Genomic DNA, 14757 nt, shown 5'->3' on the forward strand with positions numbered 1-14757 from the left:
ACAAACGCTGACATGGTCCTACAGTCCTTTCATCCTACAATGTTCATATTAGTCCTTCCAATACTGGGATCTTGGGAAATTAAGCAGTTAAAGGAAATGTTTTTTTTTTTTTTTTTTAATCCAGCAGTGCCAGGTTGGGGCAAATTGATAAGAAACAACTCCTTACCTCTCCCCGTGCCTGTAAATTGCCATGCCAGAAGATCTGGGACCCCACCGGAAGCCCCGAGTTGGGGGAAAATGCCTGACTTGGCTGATGGACTGGCCGCTCAGCCAATTAGTGACTGGAGCAGCGTCCCACCCCAGTCACTGACTGGCTAAGCAGCCAGTCAATCAGCTGGGTCATGACATGTGCAGTGCCAGAGATCCCAGAGCCCAGTAGGGGTCCCGTAGTGGTGATCCGATGCTGGGCAAGCACAGGGACGGATGAGTAGTAGTAGTTATTATGTTCTTCCCCTGCCTCTTCAAAAAATAGTTGCAGCCCAGACTTCTCCTTTAAGCCAATTTATAACAAATATTCATTAACATTGGAGCTTATATTCACAATTTCATAGTCCAGAACCAGCACAAACCTCTTTTGATCAGCAAAGTAATGATTTAAAAAAGCAAAGGTCATGGGCAAAATCCATCAGTTTTATCTGTTTTGCTCGGGAGCGAGCCGCTTCCCATCCAGAATATTTATTAATTGCCAGCAAGGTAGAACGGGAACAATGTATCATATTCTGCAGTCAATGGACTCATCACTGCCCCAGCCGGTTCTCTCCGGGCTCATTAGGACACGTGTTTTTTTTTTTTCTCCCACACCACGTATCCCGCATCTCATTCACACACTGTGTCACCGCTCTTCTTTCATATGGTCTCTTCCCTCCCCTAAATAATATCCATTTCATCATAAAGGTGTCAGACAAGCTCTTCAGCCCTAATGAATCTTTAAATGGCTAAAATCAGGAGTCTTCCCGATGCTTTTATCCGAGCAGCTGCCAGAACATTAAAGAAGCCATAGTTGATTATGAAGCCTTGTTTGAAGAGGTTAAAAAGCTATTTATTTGTCGATGGAGAATGCAACATGTATAAGACGTACCTGTACACAAAATTACTTATTGACAGAAACACCCGACTGAAGTCATAGGGCTTATATAAGCATTAGGCGGGAATCTTAGCCATTCATTTCACATCCATCAATCAATACAATATATACAATGTATAAAAATGCTGCCGCTACCTACAGGGAAGACGTGTGGGAGGAATATAAAAATAACCAGATGATAGGGCCCATTCACATGTTACAGGTTTTGATTTGACAGAATCTGATAAATAAGGTTAATTAACATTGATCGTCCATACATAAAAAGAATCATTGGCTTTTGTGGGAAATGGTTGAATAGTAACATGAACGTTATCACCCTCTGACCTGTTCATAGCAAAAACAAAGCAAAGTTTTTCATAGAATGCAAAGAAAACTATGGTGAGCCACAAGAATGGGAAAAGATTTGTTTCATATATATATATATATATATATATATATATATATATACAGTGGTGCCTTGGATTACGAGCATAATTCGTTCCGGGACCGTGCTTGTAATCCAAATCCACTCTTAAACCAAAGCAAATTTTCCCATAAGAAATCATTCAAATGCAAACGATTGGTTCCACACCCCAAAAATAATGATTTATTATTCTGAATAACATGTAAAACAAATGAAACAAACATTCAAAAAGAGCAGAATATGTGATATTATAAGTTACTGTACAGGAATGGAGAGGATGGGGCACACAAGGACTGACAGAGACTGCAGGGAGCATGAAGGAATGAGCAGGGTAGATGTGGGCACATACATGCAGCACTCTGTCCGGGGAGAGAGGGGTTACAGCTATGGAGAGATTACCCCCCCCCCCCACAGTCCTGTCCCCTGATGTAAGCCCCAACCTGAAGTGGATCTGCTGTGATTTGGAAGGTGAGGGAGACTTCCTGGGTCAGAGTACAGTGCTGTAGACCCCGCTATGCAGACCATGTCCTTTCTCCATTCGCGCTCCCACCCAGTACAGGGAGCTCTTAAACCAAAGCAATGCTCTTAAACCAAGTCACAATTTTGAAAAACTGTGAGCTCTTAAACCAAAACGCTCTTAAACCAAGTTACTCTTAAACCAAAGGTACCACTGTATATATATATATATATATATATATATATATATATATATATTTATATGGAAGTATGGCTGTATGGCTGTTATGTTTTACCAAGATCATGTGTTTTCTGCTGTTATTTTGCCATGCTCATCATGTTCTTTTTGGGGGGGGGGGGGGGATATTCACCAAAAAAAAATCTCAAGTCTTCCAGCTGCGCTGAATTAGCTGATGTGGTCCTTTTTTCAATTGGTCACCCTCAGAGAAGTTTGCCTTTATCCAGATATGCAAATGAGGTCAGTTGGAGCACTGCCCGGCTCTACAGCCTGATCCGTGTGGGGCACGCTTGGCAATGGTGCCAGTTTTGGTGGGACAATCCAATGAACTTGCCTACAAAAGAGTCAGAGTTTATTGTATACCCAGTCCCAAGTGGGCATTTGGGTGGCACATATGGGCATTAACCCTTTAAGGACATGGCCCATTTTCGTTTTTACGTTTTCGGTTTTTCCTCCTTGTGTTTAAAAGGTCATAGCACTTGCATTTTTCCACCTAGAAACCCACATGACCCCTTATTTTTTGCGTCACTAATTGTACTTTGCAATTACAGGCTGAATTTTTGCATAAAGTACACTGCGAAACCAGAAAAAAATTCAAAGTGTGGTGAAATTGAAAAAAAAAAACGCATTTCTTTTATTTGGGGGAAATGTGTTTTTACGCCATTCGCCCTGGGGTAAAACTGACTTGTTATATATGTTCCTCAAGTCGTTACGATTAAAACGATATATAACATGTATAACTTATATTGTATCTGATGGCCTGTAAAAATTCAAACCGTTGTTAACCAATATACGTTCCTTAAAATCGCTCCATTCCCAGGCTTATAGCGCTTTTATCCTTTGGTCTATGGGGCTGTGCGAGGTGTCATTTTTTGCGCCATGATGTGATCTTTCTATCGGTACCTTGATTGCACATGTACGACTTTTTGATCGCTTTATATTACATTTTTTCTGGATTTGATGCGACCAAAAATGCGCAATTTTGCACTTTGGGATTTTTTTGCGCTGACACTGTTTACCGTACGAGATCAGGAATGTGATTAATTAATAGTTCGGGCGATTACGCACGCGGCGATAGCAAACATGTTTTTATTTATTTATTTGTTTACTTTTATTTAAAACCTGGGAAAAGGGGGGTGATTCAGACTTTTATTAGGGGAGGGGGCTTTTTACTATTAACAACACTTTTTTTTTTTTTTTTTACACATATACTAGAAGCCCCCCTGGGGGACTTCTAGTATATACACTTGGATCTCTCATTGAGATCTCTGCAGCATAGATATGCTGCAGAGATCCATGAGATCGGCACTCGTTTGCTTTCGGCTGCTGCAGCCGAAAACGAACGAGTGCCGAGCCAAGGACGGCGCCATCTTGGACGCGTCCCCGGCCGGCATCAGTAACGGAGATCGCTCCTCCGGGACAAGGTCCCGGAGGAGCGATCTCCCCCACTAGACCCCAGGGAAACGTTGCCTCCGGTAATCGGAGGCAGCTGTCAACTTTGACAGATGCCTCCGATTAGCTAATTAGCGGGCACGGCGATCAGACCGTGCCCGCTAATAGCAGCGGTCCCGGGCTACTCGCGGCACCCGGGATCGCGGCACTTCAAAGCGGGGCCGCCGCGCGGCCCCGCTTTGAAGTGCAAGTGAGGACATATGACGTACGCATACGTCCTATGTCCTTAAGAGGTTAAGGGGTTGGGGCATTCTCAGAGACAGGGCTTTGTTATTTGCCATTGTTATTTCTGCAGTTTAAGGCTATGTTCACACTCTGTATGTGTGCGGCTGTATTTTTTATGCGGCTGGAAATGTGCGCATATTTGTCTTTATTTCTTTACTTTATAGACTTAGTAGTGGAAGCCGTCTAATAGACGGAATCAGGCTCGGACTGGGCCACCGGGGAGCCGGGGGATTCCCCGGTGGGCCCCGCCTCCTCCCCCCTCCTTTCTCCTTGCTGGGCCCTGTCCCTGAGCCAGAGAGGGGCCTACCATTTGGTAGGGAGCGCAAGGGGGCCCCTGCTTGTTCCCACACTGCTGAAAAGAACAGGCGGCATCAGGGCCCGTTCTTAATGTAAACTAATCATGGGCTCTCCCTCCCCCTGCACTCAGTGTGTCCCCGCTCCCAGCCTCGGCCCTGCTCTCTTCCTACCTGTCATGAGAGAGCAGCAGCAGCAGCAGCAGGGCCTCCTCCATCCCCCCTCCCCTCTGCAGTCATGTGACTCTCCTGTTGCTATGTGCAGTCGGTGCACAGGAGAAAGGGGAGAGGCTGCGGCTGCCGGGCCTGGCTGGGAGAAGAGGAGGGAAAGATGGAGACAAGAGGACTCCATGGAGCTTCCTGCCCTGCTGAACATGTGAGTTTGTTAACTGTATATTTGTCTGTCTTTGTAATCTGTGTGTGTTTGTACATCTGTGTCATGTGTTTATGCATGCGTGTGTGTGTGTGTATAGTGTATATTATGTAATGTAGTACTATAGATATTTTACTGTATATATATAATCTGCATGCTTTTGTATCTGTGTATATATGTTTGTGTGTCTGTCATGTGTCTGTGTGTGTGTGTTAGTATGATTAGATGTAGGTATATATGTAAGGTGTGTTGTGTATATATGTGTATGTCTGCAGTATGTCATTTTGTGTGTATATATTTGTATGTGATGATAAACAGTTTGCACCCTGGAGGTCCAGTTGTGCAGGAGATCCCTGAGGCTTAGGGGCAGTATTATAGGAGTGATGGTAGGATGATAGGAGTAGTAGTAGACATAACAGTAAGACTTTCATCAATGGATGAGGCGTTTTGAGGGGAACCCTCTTTGTCAGATCTATTGAGGGTTTTCTACAAGAAATGTCATCCATTGATTAAAGTCTTACTGTTACTTCTACTACAACTCCTATCATCTTTGATGTGAGAATCCTGAATCAGCTGATCAGCGCCCAAGCCTCACGGATCTCCTGCACAACTGGGACCTCCAGAGTGCAAACCTCTTCTCAATTATTGCACCAACTCAAAAAATAAAGATATAAGCAGCAGCATCAGACACAGGTATTATAATGCCCCCTCATCTGACTGCACCCCCTCCAGACACAGGTAGTATAATGCCCCCCTCATCTGACTGCCCCCCCTCCAGACACAGGTAGTATAATGCCCCCCTCATCTGACTGCCCCCCCTCCAGACACAGGTAGTATAATGCCCCCTCATCTGACTGCACCCCCTCCAGACACAGGTAGTATAATGCCCCCCCTCATCTGACTGCCCCCCCTCCAGACACAGGTAGTATAATTCCCCCCCTCATCTGACTGCACCCCTCCAGACACAGGTAGTATAATGCCCCCCCTCATCTGACTGCCCCCCCTCCAGACACAGGTAGTATAATGCCCCCTCATCTGACTGCACCCCTCCAGACACGGGTAGTATAATGCCCCCCTCATCTGACTGCACCCCCTCCAGACACAGGTATTATAATGCCCCCTCATCTGACTGCACCCCTCCAGACACGGGTAGTATAATGCCCCCTCATCTGACTGCACCCCCTCCAGACACGGGTAGTATAATGCCCCCCTCATCTGACTGCACCCCTCCAGACACAGGTAGTATAATGCCCCCCTCATCTGACTGCCCCCCTCCAGACACAGGTAGTATAACGCCCCCCTCATCTGACTGCACCCCCTCCAGACACAGGTAGTATAATGCCCCCTCATCTGACTGCACCCCCTCCAGACACAGGTAGTATAATGCCCCCCTCATCTGACTGCACCCCCTCCAGACACAGGTAGTATAATGCCCCCCTCATCTGACTGCACCCCCTCCAGACACAGGTAGTATAATGCCCCCTCATCTGACTGCACCCCTCCAGACACAGGTAGTATAATTCCCCCCCTCATCTGACTGCACCCCTCCAGACACAGGTAGTATAATGCCCCCCCTCATCTGACTGCCCCCCCTCCAGACACAGGTAGTATAATGCCCCCTCATCTGACTGCACCCCTCCAGACACGGGTAGTATAATGCCCCCCTCATCTGACTGCACCCCCTCCAGACACAGGTATTATAATGCCCCCTCATCTGACTGCACCCCTCCAGACACGGGTAGTATAATGCCCCCTCATCTGACTGCACCCCTCCAGACACAGGTAGTATAATGCCCCCCTCATCTGACTGCCCCCCTCCAGACACAGGTAGTATAACGCCCCCCTCATCTGACTGCACCCCCTCCAGACACAGGTAGTATAATGCCCCCTCATCTGACTGCACCCCCTCCAGACACAGGTAGTATAATGCCCCCCTCATCTGACTGCACCCCCTCCAGACACAGGTAGTATAATGCCCCCCTCATCTGACTGCACCCCCTCCAGACACAGGTAGTATAATGCCCCCCTCATCTGACTGCACCCCCTCCAGACACAGGTAGTATAATGCCCCCCTCATCTGACTGCACCCCCTCCAGACACAGGTAGTATAATGCCCCCCTCATCTGACTGCACCCCCTCCAGACACAGGTAGTATAATGCCCCCTCATCTGACTGCACCCCCTCCAGATACAGTTAGTATAATGCCCCCCTCATCTGACTGCCCCCCCTCCAGACACAGGTAGTATAATGCCCCCCTCATCTGACTGCACCCCTCCAGACACAGGTAGTATAATGCCCCCCTCATCTGACTGCCCCCCCTCCAGACACAGGTAGTATAATGACCCCCTCATCTGACTGCACCCCCTCCAGACACAGGTAGTATAATGCCCCCCTCATCTGACTGCACCCCCTCCAGACACAGGTAGTATAATGCCCCCCTCATCTGACTGCCCCCCCTCCAGACACAGGTAGTATAATGACCCCCTCATCTGACTGCACCCCCTCCAGACACAGGTAGTATAATGCCCCCCTCATCTGACTGCCCCCCTCCAGACACAGGTAGTATAACGCCCCCCTCATCTGACTGCCCCCCCTCCAGACACAGGTAGTATAATGCCCCCCTCATCTGACTGCACCCCCTCCAGACACAGGTAGTATAATGCCCCCTCATCTGACTGCACCCCCTCCAGACACGGGTAGTATAATGCCCCCCTCATCTGACTGCCCCCCCTCCAGACACAGGTAGTATAATGCCCCCCTCATCTGACTGCACCCCTCCAGACACAGGTAGTATAATGCCCCCCTCATCTGACTGCCCCCCCTCCAGACACAGGTAGTATAATGACCCCCTCATCTGACTGCACCCCTCCAGACACAGGTAGTATAATGCCCCCTCATCTGACTGCCCCCCCTCCAGACACAGGTAGTATAATGCCCCCCCCCCCCCCCCCCCCTCATAATATAATGCTCTGGCTGCACGCTCCATTGTGTGCATCTGGGAATTCAGATGCGGGTGCACACGGCTGTGCCTGAATCACAATTCAACAGAGATGAAGACCATCCGGCTGGGATATTCTGGTAAAAGAGGTATTCTGGTGAATTTTTTTTTTTTCAAATTAACTGGTGTGAGGAAGTTATAGGAATTTGTAAATTACTTCTAATTAAAAATCTCCAGTCTTCCAATACTTATCAGCTGCTGTATGTCTTGCAGGAAGTGGTGTATTCTCTCCAGTCTGACACAGTGCTCTCTGCTGCCACCTCTCTCCATGTCAGGAACTGTCCAGAGCAGGAGAAGTTTTCTATGGGGATTTGCTACTGCTCTGGACAGTTCCTGACATGGACAGAGGTGGCAGCAAAGAGCGCTGTGTCAGACTGGAGAGAATACACCACTTCCTGCAGGACATACAGCAGCTGATAAGTACTGGAAGACAAAGTAATTTACTGATCTGTAACTTCTGACAGATTTAAATTTTTTTTTTTATTTACCTGAGTACCCCTTTAACGCTTTAATGACCACTGATATGCCTTTCATGAAGGTCCTTAAAAGTCTTATTCTAGCCCAACACCTTGTGGTGAGGCTAGGATAAACCATTATTGGTCTCCTCTGCTGGAGATTGTAATATAAGAATAGACTAGATGGACATTTTCTCCTTCATCGTTTATGTTTCTAAGTCTGTGTTCACACATGACATTTTTCATGTGTTTTTGCAGCAATATTAAAGAGAACCTGTCACCTCCCGTGCCGGGTCAGAGCCCGGCCGACCCCCGCTAGAGCCCCTTAAAGTCACCTCAATCCCGAAGTCCCGCTTCTTCAGCCGGTGCGGGGACGGAGATATCACCGTGGGAAGCCCGGAGCACGCGCTGCTGAGATGAGAATGACTGCTCCATTCATTCTCTATGAGCGTCGGACTCATCTCAGCCGCGCTCACCAGGCTTCCCACGGTGATATCTCCGTCCCCGCACCGGCTGAAGAAGCGGGACTTCGGGAATGAGGTGACTATAAGGGGCTCTAGCGGGGGTCGGCCGGGCTCTGACCCGGCACGGGAGGTGACAGGTTCTCTTTAAGTTTCTACCTAAATGGTGCAGTTTTACCACAACTGCATAAATCAGTAACAACTGTATAAGTGACTGGCAGTGCACTAGCATTGCTGCTCACATACACAGCTCTATGCAAAGTCGCTGTACTAACGTGAAAGGTTTGGCGCTGATTATGTCTTTATATGTTGGGTGGGCCCCAAGAATCAATTTCCCTGGTGGGCCCAAGGTACCCCAGTCCGACACTGGACGGAATCCATTACTAAGTCGGGGCCTAGTGTTAGCCGGTATAAAATGGCTAACACTAACCCCCCATTATTACCCCAGTACCAAATGCCACCAGGGGTACTGGGAAGAGCCGGGTGCCAGTGGTCCCGGAGCGTCAAAATTGGCGCTCCTGGACCGGGTGGCAGCAGGCTGGTAAGATTTAGGCTGGGGAGGGCCTAAACCAATGGCTCTTCCCACCCTGGTGTTACCAGGCTGCTGTCGTTTGGTTTTTAACCCGGCTGGTTATAAAAATAGGGGGGACCCTATGCGTTTTTTTTATTATTATTTATTTATTTAAAAAAAAAAAAACCGCATAGGGTCCCCCCTATTTTTATAACCAGCCGGGTTAAAAACCAAACGACAGCAGCCTGGTAACACCAGGGTGGGAAGAGCCATTGGTTTAGGCCCTCCCCAGCCTAAATCTTACCAGCCTGCTGCCGCCCGGTCCGGGAGCGCCAATTTTGACGCTCCGGGACCACTGGCACCCGGCTCTTCCCAGTACCCCTGGTGGCATTGGGTACTGGGGTAATAATGGGGGGTTAGTGTTAGCCATTTTATACCGGCTAACACTAGGCCCCGACTTAGTAATGGATTCCGTCTATTAGACGGCTTCCACTGCTAAGTCTATAAAGTAAAGAAATAAAGACAAGACACAAGTTAAAAAATATTTTTATTCAAATAAAACCACCCCCACACCCCTCATTGACCATTTTATTAAAAAAAAACAAAAAAAAAAACAACCGCTGGTCATCGACGTAGTCCACGGAATCCGACGTAATCCACAGGATACCGATATCTGAAAAACAAAAAGGGAGAAACACACAAAAAACACACAAACAGGAGCACAACACCCATCATTGTGAGCGGTGTTGTGCTCCTTACAGTATGCAGCATCTTTACAGATCGCTGCTTACAGTCTGGCCCCCAGGGGGTTAAGGGAGGATGTATTGCATCCCCCTTAACCCCTTGGGGGCCAGACTGATGTCAGACTGCACCCATCCCAGCAAGGAAGGGGTTAAGTGACCCCCCTTCCTTGCTGGGAGGGGTGCAGTGCAGGGGAGGGGGTGGGGAGAGCTCTATACTCACCCCGATGTGTCCTCTTCGCTGGTCCGCAGCACAATGAAATCACTATGCTGCGGACCCGCTAATTATACGTGCGCTCAGCCGATCAGCCAATCAGCTGAGCGCACATATAATTCTAAATGTTTCTTCTAATAATGCTATTGTGATAACATAATTAGAAAAAACAATTGATGTTTTAATTAAAGTAAAGTGATGATTAGTACAGAATGCTCTATTACCGGGAATATGAATTAACGGCTTACTGGAGCTTCCTGTACTAATTAATATTTAATTAATAAAACACATTTTCGTTGTAATAAAATCAGTTTCGTTGTTCAATAATTTAATTTAAACGAATCCATTATTGTGCAATTAAATATACTGTCCAAAAATAAATATATATATAAATATACATTTATTTATATATATATTTATTTTAACTGTATATTTAATTGCACAATGATGGATTCGTTAGAATTAAATTATTGAACAACGAAAGGGACTTTATTACAAAGAAAATGTGTTTTATTAATTTAATATATTAACTATTAGAGGCATCGGCATTCGGCATCATTGCCGGCTATTTTTGAAGTACTCCGTACGGTCCGCCTGTCAATCCACGGCCGCATTTCCAGCCGCAAACAACTGTCTTGTTCATTTTTTATGGGTCCGTTTACGATCGGGCCGTAGATTCATACATGGTGTGCACTGTGCAGCCGTATATCGTATACTTTCCAGCGTACGCATGAACCGGAAAAATACAGCCGGTGATTTACCGCCCGCAATACAGCCGCACAGATACAGAGTGTGAACCTAGCCTAAAGTGGTATTCTAGGTGGGATTCTACATTTTTTTTTAATTCTGCTGGGTAGAGGATAAAAATAAAAATGCAAGTTATACTTACCTAGCCCGGTTTATCACAGCTCTTCATCTGTTTGTCTCTTCTTTCTGCTTCCAAGATGAGTTTAAAAGTAGTCCTGCTTGCTCATCCAATGACTGACAGGACACCACTGCACCATAAGATCGGCTGAGCAGGAAGGTCTTGTAATCAGAACAAAAGGTCAGTAGCAGGGAACCAGAAGTCACTAGAATGATAAGTGCAGGGGACTGGGATAGGTAAGTATTATTTATTTTTACCCTGTCCCTGCCAAAATATAAAAAAAATTATATTAGAATACCCCTTTAAATGCTGGCATAGTTTAGGTTCATATGGATTGTAACGTAAAAGTATATATATAAAAAAAAAAAAAAACAGGACCATTCGTGCAAAGGACCTTCATCGTGATGATATTTGGAGAGTCACATTGACAGACCCCCCACCCCTCCGTGGAAACATCTAACATATCCTCTTTTATAAAATAGCCAGACTGCTGTTCTGTGGATGTGAAGGTCTGTAGTCACAAGATATTTATTTTACTTTTCTATTTGATGATCTGACTGAAAGCGGACAACAAGGATCACGCTTTAAGCAGATGGCGTCCTTTAACCCATTAATTAGACCATTCGGGGGCCACATTGGTGAATAAAGCGTTAAACCATTATAAACAAAATAAACTAGTTCAAAGGCTATTGTGGAAACAGAAATATGTTTGCTAAGATGCAAAATCAGGTTGACAGATCACATTTAATGAACGCTGCCTTCAGCTTGCAGGGAGCTTCAGAAATAGTATGCAGCAGATTTCAGATGGGTTACATAGGCCAGGATTATGGTTTCTATAGCAATTAGACTGCCAGAGGGATAAAAGGCTGAGATGTTAGACTAAAGGTAAGAAGCAGAAATAAAATTTCTCCAGATTTCTAACAAGTCTAATTGTAGCAGAGCAGAGATCTGTATGTAAAACAATACAACACAACATATACAATGCAGGTTATACATATTTATAAAGCAGAATAAAGTGTATGGGACAGAACAACAAAGGCTTATGTTTCCTGCTGTGACATTATATACTGTATGCTGTGACTTACTGTCTTTATATAGGTGGGGAGCTGGCGGGTGCTGAATACGGGGGGTCTCACAAGAGCAAGATTGGATGTCAAGCTGATAAATAGAATAATATTATATTTATTTTATAATATTTAATTCTCTATATATGTATGATGTTTTATATGATTGCACATGTTTACTTTTCAAATGGCAATGGGCTGTAGAGGGAATCATGTGTAAGGAAATTCCCAGGACAGTGCAGACAGGTCTGGTGATCACTGTAGCTAGGGAGAGTGGCTTGGGTTATATAAGGGCCTGCAATAAGGAGTGGACAAGAGATTAGGGACAGATTGTCCAGTGTGTGCACCAGTGCTACAAATGCCTAATGGTACAAATTATGGCGGACCATCGCTGCTCGATACCTAAGAGAAGGGACTGCTGTACTCAATTGGTAGCTGTCACAATTGTGACATTGTAATCCAGTTAGGGTTACGTGGATCAACATCTCGGCATAGTCGTCTGGCCACCGCATGGATTTCACCACTGTTTGGGTCAGTGGCTTTTATGACAGGTACCCTTTAAAAAGGTTGTCCAGGCAAAATGAATTAGCATGCAGTGTTAGACCCCAGGAGGAAAGGACGTCCTCTGAGGATCACCTTGTCTATGCCAGGGAAACTCTCAACACAGTACAGGGCAGTGACCCATATGCAGTTAGGCACTGACCCCAGTAGAACAAAGCTGCAAATAGAATAAGTATTCTACTGCGTAATGCAGCACTGGGACCTGGAGCCTTTCACCTACACACCAAGTTGCACTTAGGTTGTCCAAACCTGCAGAAGCAGTACCTGTCTGACTGGGGGGTGGGTACCAGTGCCACTCAAGGCTATCATGACAAGTGACCAAGTGCCCCACCTAGCAGCTACAACCCTGCTAAAGCTGCCCCAACCAACAGACACCACGCTGCAGCCTTGCCTCACAAACATCTAAACCTTCCCTAAACTCAATGTTTACCACCTTGAGAAGCCAGGACACCATCTTGTTTATTAAATTATCACCATGCTTAACAAAATTGACAGGTTTGCATATTATTGGCACTTTATGTCACTCAACTGATCATTTTTGAGAGTTTTTGTTAACTGGAGAAGAGTATTCTGGATAGACTACAAGCAAGTAGTCTGGAATTACCATATATATAACAGGAACTTCTTTAAATATAATTTAGAACTGAACGTCTTGGGGTTCTCTACTCAGCTACTGCTTGCGGTGTAGATATAGTAATTCAGACTACAAACAAACTATTACAGTTGAACTTTTATATCCCGTTGAGCCCCCGCGACTGAACAGATCCCTCTCAGCTTATTCCGATTTGCACTTGTAAGTTGATATTTCATAAATCTGACACCTGTTTACCCAGCAGTGAATACATGTAATCCATGCTGGCAGCCAAGATGTTCTGTAATCCCCAAACAACATTCTAATCCCTCAACATTTTTACACTTGCCTGAAATAGAAAGTGCCATGTATGAAAGACACATGGCCTTCTGCAAGTGGTCGTGGGGTCTTGGGCCTTGTTAATTTATTTTCTTTCAATTCAGATCCCATGAACATAGTACTATATCTCCTCTGCTCCGCCAACCATGTGTTAGAAATGAATTATATATGCTATGAAGTGTGTGTTGGACTGTGACTTGCCGTATGATGGGCTGTCTTGGCCATATGGATTTAATGGTCCACTGCATAAATTCTATAGTTCAGCAGGTGTTAAGCATGTTGGTGCAATGCATAGGAGACGTTGACCTACTTTGGCATACTGGATGTTCAGCACGGACTGGAGTTCTGCTGTCAGTAATTTATCATATGCATGGCACACAGAATTCATCACAATGGATTTATGGTCTGATTTCCCTCTCTAGAAGTTGAGGGTCATTTGATATATTGGACGTAGAGCCTTGGACAACATGTAATGATTTTAAGAAAAAAATTTCATGAAATACTCTAAAATATATGCTATACAATACCCATATAATACTACAACCCAAAGCCTAAAGAAACATCCCCAAATATCATTATTATTATTATTATTATTATTATTACTATTATTATTATTATTATTATATTGTGCAGACATAACATTGACATATCTTTCCAATGCAATACTTCTATTCGTAACTGAAAAATGCCATTTAGTGTCCAAGTAATACCATTATATAATGCTAAAAGGCTTAAGAGTAAAGTTCAAGGCAATAAAGGAGTTATTTGTTGCTCCCATCGCCAGCCTCCACCAATATCTTGTTGTAATAAGCTCAATGAGGTCACCCTATCTTAACCTTATCCTGTTCAGCTTCCCCTTAGATTAATGATCGGTACAGAGCAGCTATGGACAGGTACTGGCTCAGGAACAGGGAGAACTGCCCAGTTATAAAATACCTGGGGGTCCAGGCTCCTCCAGGCTGTGCTGCCCTGCTCTGTGGTGAGGCTGTCCATAAGATGGCCGACATGGAGGAGCATGTGGCTATGCCCCACCCCTAAGTGCCTATGGTGAACACTGGGGGCGGGGCATGGTTACATGCTCCTCCATGTTGGCCATTTTATGGACAGACTCACCACAGAGCAGGACAGCACAACCTGAAGAAGGAGAGTCTGATATTAATTCTATAAGGTACACAAGGAGCTGCTGTCAGTTTATACAGTAAATACACTTACTTATACTGTACACTATACTATTTAAAAGGGTATTCTGGGATTTTACTTTCATTTTACATTCATTTTAGTTTTCTTCTAAAAATAAAAAATATATACTTACTTACCCTGGTTCATCACAGCTCCTTGTCCAAGGCCTTCTGATCTCATACTGTCCCCTGCTTCTACCTACTTCCAAGACAGCAGGAGCTGTCCATCCAATCGATCACTGGCTGAGGCAGGGCACCACTATGGCCAACATTCGG

The sequence above is a fragment of the Dendropsophus ebraccatus genome, chromosome 4, assembly GCF_027789765.1.
Source record: "Dendropsophus ebraccatus isolate aDenEbr1 chromosome 4, aDenEbr1.pat, whole genome shotgun sequence".
Lineage (NCBI taxonomy): Eukaryota > Metazoa > Chordata > Amphibia > Anura > Hylidae > Dendropsophus > Dendropsophus ebraccatus.